Raw genomic sequence first — 6,206 nt, 5'->3', positions numbered from 1 at the left:
CGGAAAGGCAGCCAGAATGGGAAGACAAAGAAGCAGAAACCATATGAGAGAACAGAACAGAGATCCAGAAATAATGGAGTCAAGCAATCTAACAAATGCAGAGTTCAAAACACTGGTTATAAAGATGCTCAATGAACTAATGGGAAGTGTAAATGAATTAAGTGAGAACTTAAACAAAGAGATAAAAAAAATAAAAATGCAAATGAAAATTATAACAGAGAACCAGTCAGAAAAGAATACTTTATCTGAGATGAGCAGCATAGTAAATGGAATAAACAAAGGAATAAAGAAGAGGATCACATGACCTATATAGGGGACAGTCAATCAGAACAGTAAGAAAAAAGAAGACAAGAATATAATAATAATTTAAGGAGCCTATGAGACTCTATTAAAAGTAAAAATATCTGTGTCATTGGGATACCTGAAGGAAAACAAGATGTTGAACAGCTATAGTGATGGAAAACTTCCCTAACCTGGTGAAGGAAATAGATATAAAACCCCAGGATGCTCAGAGAGTCCCCCAAACCAGGAACCCGAAGAGACCAGCACCAAGACACATCATAATTAAAATGCCAAATGTTAAATACAAAGAGAGAATCTTTTTTTTTTTTTTTAACACCTACAGCACTTGGTCTTCCTAGGTGGTTTTCCATCCAAGTACTAACCGGGTCTGACCCTGCTTAGCTTCCAAGATCAGATGAGATTGGTCACATTCAGGGGAGCATGGTCGTAGACACAAAGAGAGAATCTTAAAAGCAGCAAGACAAAAGCAGTTAGTTATTTAGAAGGGAGCACCCATACGACTGGTAGCTGATTTCTTAAAAGAAACTATGCAGGACAGAAGGGCTTGGCACAAAATATTCGACATAATGAAAACCCAGGATCTACAACCAAGAATATTTTATCCAGCAAAGCTATCATTTAGAGTTGAAGGACAGATAAAGAGCTTCCCAGACAAAAATAAGCTAAAGGAATTTATCATCACCAAGCCAGTATTACAGGAAATGTTGGAGAGACTTCTTTAAGAAGAAAAATATATAGTAAAGATAGGAATAAAGAATGATAACAACTACATTCCTATCAACAAGTACCTCAAATGGAAAAGAATTAAGTGCTCCAACCAAAAGATAGAGTGGCTGAATGGATAAGAAAACAAGACCCCTACATATGCTGCCTATAAGAGACTCGCTTCTGATGAAAAGATACACATAGACTGAAAAGAAGGGGATGGAAAAAGATATTGACTTGATGGACCTAGAGGGTATTGCGTTGAATGAAATGGGTTGGATAGAGAAAGACAAATATCACATGATTTCACGTACATGTGGATTCTAAAGAACTAAATCAACAACGACGACAACAAAAGTGGAAATAAACTCATAGATACAGAGAATATTTTGAGAGATACTAGATAGGATGGGGATTAAGGGAAAAAAGAGGGCAAATGGATTGCGAGGTGCAGGTGGATGGTTGCAGAGTAGACATGGGGATGTAAAATATAGCATGAGGAAGATGGCTCATAATGTTGGAATGAATTTGTTGGGGGAAGGAGGGGTGCTAGATTTGGTGGGGTGATCGTTTTACGAATTGTGTGAATCTCTGATCAATATGCTGTACAGTTGAGGCTGGTGTGCTGTATGCCAATTATAATTGGAAAAAAACTCATCAAATTCTACAATGTAAATGCAGGCAGCTAGTTGTCTATTATATTTTAAGAAAGACGGGAAAAACAAAACAAAACAAAACAAAAAACCAAACAAACAAAGAATTTCCAATGGATCATGGTACTTAATGTAAAAAAAAAATAGAGAAATGATTTGAATAGACGCTTCACCAAAGATATAAAATGGATGACAAAATAAGCACATGAAAAATGCTTGGCATCTTTAGATTTTAGGGAAATGCCGATTAAAACAACGAGATCTTGTCACTCCTCTGCTGAAAACCAGTCCACACTTCCATCATGTCTCATCTGCACTATAAATAGTCTTCTAACTGGTTTCTCTGCTTCCGCTTTTGCTTCATTATAATCCATTCTCTTCATAGCAGCTACATGATCTTATTAAAAGATCTTGTCATTCCTCTGGTTAAAGCCCTTTAATAGATCATAGACCTAAGTGTACGTGCACAGGCAATTCAGTGGAGAAAGGATGGCCTTTTAAACAAATGGAGCTAAAACAAATACCCATATACGAAACAAACAGCAAACACAAAAACTCTAACCTTTGAATTGTACTTTGAACCATATATACAAAACTAACTCAAAATGGAGCAAACTAAATATAAAACTCCCAAATTTCAAACTTCTGAAAGAAAACATGGGAGAAAATCTTTGCTACATTGGGTTAGGTAAAGATTTCTTACGACACAAAAACTGTGAACAATAAAAGAAAAAAGTTGATCCATTGTACTTTATCAAAATTAAAAACTTTTCTTCAAAAGACATAACATAAAGAGTTGTATTTGAATGCTTGTAGTGGTTCATTCATAATAGCTCCAAATGAAAACAACACAAATGTCTATCCATTTGTAGATAAATTGTGACACATTCAGGCAATAAAATACTACTCCGCGATAACAAAGGACAAAGTACAGAAACATGCAAAAACATAAATGAATCTCCATGCCAAGTGAAAGAAGCCAGACACACAAAAGCTACATACTGAAAGTAGGGCTGGTGATCTGTGCAGCCACAAAGGGCCTATGCGCTTGGTTTAATGCTCTGTTTTCACTGCCTTGAAATTCTTAATAATCTTTTAACAAAGGGCCCCACATTTTTATTTTGCTCTGGGTCCTGCAAATTATGTGGTTGTCTTGACTGCATGATTCCACTGACAAGTCATTCTAGAGAAGTTAAAATTCTAGTGGCAGCTCAGTAGTTGTTAGAGAAGAGGGGATTGACTATGAAGAGGCAGGGAGAAAATTTTTGGAGTATGTGCCCAGTAAATGTTTGTCAAATGAAGAAAACATTTGATAAAACACTAATGATATGAAAAGAGCTTCTTATTATATTGTTAAGCAAAAAAGAACAGCTAAGAAAAGCTATGTAACAATGATCCCATTGTTTGTAAAACATATATATGCATAAGATAAAAGACTAGAATATACTATAAGTCCTGGTCTAGATGCTCATTAAACCCAAATCTGCTCTGGAAGAGGAAACCTTTGCTGGTAGTTCTTCTAAGGGCCACGGTGATCTATAAAATTGTCCCTATGAGTTATACATGGGATTAAACTATGAGGACTGATAGATTTCCTCATATGTTGCATGTGTCTCTCTACAGCTCAGTCTCTCCTGCCAGGAAACTCATACTCTACCCTTTTGTTGCATCTGAATGCTGCCGATAATATTATTTATGAGTCCCATAAACGGTCATACTCTCTCCCCCTGCTTCCCAACACACATGGGCCTTGAATCCTGAGCAAAGATCACACTTACTACAGGCTATTTCAAACTCTGCCTGGGAATGAAAGCAATCTCCTAAATCGAGGGCTTTTCAAAACAGAGCTTGGTGGTCAGGGTGTGAGCTGTATATTCTCTACCCAAGTCCAAAACAAAGTGTCTTCATACTTATGTAGTTGCAAACTTATAGAGATTTCATCAGATGTTCCACCTCCCTAGTGCTCTCTTTGTGCCACCTTTACTGAGACACTAGGTTAATGAGCATCCTAGATCATTACTTGCTCTTACTTATTCTGATCCCCAACCTAGACATACTCCCCAGAGCCTAAACCTACAGGAAGCATCACTTCTCATTTGGTCCAGAGAGAGCAATTAACAGTAGACACACCTAAGCCAGTTGAAGTCAATTTTTAAGATGGCGTTCACATACATTCTAGACTTAGGCTTGCCCTTATCTCAGATCTGGCTGGAACACTCCTGTTTCACGATGCCGCAACCTCTCTGTACCACCGCTCCAGTGGCTGGCCAGCAACTGAAGGATTTACAGGTGCTGCAGAGGATTGATAGGTGTCAGAACGACAATCGTAATGATGATAGTATAATAATAATACAGTAGCTAATATTTTTGAACATGTACTGTTTTTACCAGGCATTGTTCTAAACATTTTCCATGAGTTATCACTTAATTCTCTCAAAAACACTTGTGCGAGTATTAATAGTATAAAACATAGACTTATTATTACTGGGCACTGTTCATTTCGCCTTCCAACATGTATGCACTGCCTTCCCATAAAAAACACCAAAAACAGCACTCACTAGAGATAGGTCTTTTATCCTTGTGGAATTCACTAATGCTGTGACATTCCCACCGTAATTCCTCTCTCCCATGATTATCTACCCTATCTTCCAACACTTTCTTGCTTCATCTGGCCAACTGAACCCTGCCCTCTACCTCACATTCTGTTAGTTTGAGATAGGGAACTAAACACAGATTGCTTTTGATACCAACTCAGCTCAGGTACTTAGTACATTTGTAATAGTGCTTGGTGGTTGAAAGAGAGTGTGTGAGTATGCATTCACCTCAAGAATAGCCTAGAACTTATTGCAACTCCCCATCGGGTTAACTAGGAAAATATTGAGTCCACCCTACCTTGGAGAGAATTTTGACTCTGGACTTTTAAACTTGGCTGTCAGCCCTTGCTCCACATCCTGGCCAGTTTGCACAAGCAAAACAAAAGAACGACATTTGACCCAGACCTCTCTTTGTGATCCACGGATCAGTTATTGCCTTTCTCTGGTTTTTGGATTCTTTTTGGTGCCTTACACTGGTTTTAGTATCTGTTTCTAGACTATTTAATTTGTAGTTCACTCGGGCTTCTTGAAGTTTAGTTTTCTGTTCTTTTGATTTTGGCATTCCCTGTGGTCTTGTGAGCAATTCTTCTGCAGCCTGGGGAATTCATACAACTGAAAAGTTAACTCTGTGTAAGGAAGGAAGTGAGTTAACTTTTGGATTTATTGAGTTTAAGATGAAGTCTTGAATGCTTTGACTTCTTCAAAAGTCTACTCCTGCATACTAGTCTCACCAAAAGAGATTTCTGTGGAAGACATTCAGCATTTTAAAATGTGTATTCCTGCTTGCAGCTCACGCTTTCTTTGATTATGTTTGGTAATAATTGACAACTGTTTTTCATTTTGTTTCATTGGCATACCTTCTATGACTTCATATAAGTTATTGATGAAAAATATTGACTGAGATAGGACCAGATACAAAATCTCTGGCACTACACTAAAGATCTTCCATTAGATGGGCTGTTCTATTGTTACACATAATTGTACTATCTTACAACTCATATTTATCTATTTTTACCTACGAAAACATCATAAGATACTCTATCTAATGGTTTCTGGAATATAAGATCTGCTGGGTCTATGGCAATCTCTGTCCACTTCACTAGTTTCCAGGCTGTCTTCTTTGGAACACTGACTTTCTGGGTAAATGTCTTAGGGTCTATTTTGGGGACTGGAGGAAGGAGAGTATGGCTTTTTCTTTCCCACTTCAGTTAGAGCAGCCCTACTCTTTTTTGTTTCAGAAATTGAAGTACTGGGTGAGATATAACTTGCACAGAGGATTTTTTGGCTTTAAAATGTTTTAAAATCCTTTTTTCAAGGTAATGACCACTGCTAAAAATAGAGAAGAAATACTCTTATTGCTACCAATATTTTCTGTGTCTGAATTGGCTCACCAGTCATTCAAGTCCAGTTACGTATGTATAGTCTATTGTCTAGTCATGTTTCTACGCTTTTACAGACTAGCTTATGAAACTAATTGCAGTTATAATATGGTTCCAGTGGAAAATTCATTCTGAATTTCATGAGGTACTATAGTAAGTTCTGGGGTCAGATTGCCTAATTTAGAATTCCAGCTTGTCACACTTTCTATGTAAATTTCTTAATCTCTCTATGCTTTGGTTAAGTTTAACCTCTCTATGCTTCACAGTCCCCATCTGTTAAAAGGAAGAAGACTGTCTTACCTACTGTATAAGGTTCTGAGAGCATTTAATGAGATTATCATGTACTGTGCCTAGTAAAATGCCTGGCACTTGGTAAGTGGTCAATATCATTTGCATCAAGTATAAATGTCAGTAAATTATCATTACTGTAACTTGTTTAAGATCTGCACACTACTGTTTACTTCTGAAAAATTATCTAGAGTACCTCGATTTAAGAGGGTTTAACATAAAGTGGGTCCTTAATAAAAGCTGATTGAAATTTAGTTGGAGTTTTCCTGCCTTTCTGTTTATAG

The 6,206-nt window shown here is 37.2% G+C and overlaps 1 pseudogene; it reads right to left on the bottom strand.

Annotated features, from left to right (window-relative positions):
- Positions 1-616: 616 nt before the first annotated feature.
- LOC111745206 lies at positions 617-735 on the bottom strand (annotated as a pseudogene).
- Between the last annotated feature and the right edge of the window lie 5,471 nt (positions 736-6,206).

The sequence above is a fragment of the Pteropus vampyrus genome, unplaced genomic scaffold (assembly GCF_000151845.1).
Source record: "Pteropus vampyrus isolate Shadow unplaced genomic scaffold, Pvam_2.0 Scaffold148, whole genome shotgun sequence".
NCBI classification, from domain to species: domain Eukaryota; kingdom Metazoa; phylum Chordata; class Mammalia; order Chiroptera; family Pteropodidae; genus Pteropus; species Pteropus vampyrus.
Note: the sequence above shows the minus strand (reverse complement) of the source record. Positions and strands in the feature narration are given on the sequence as shown.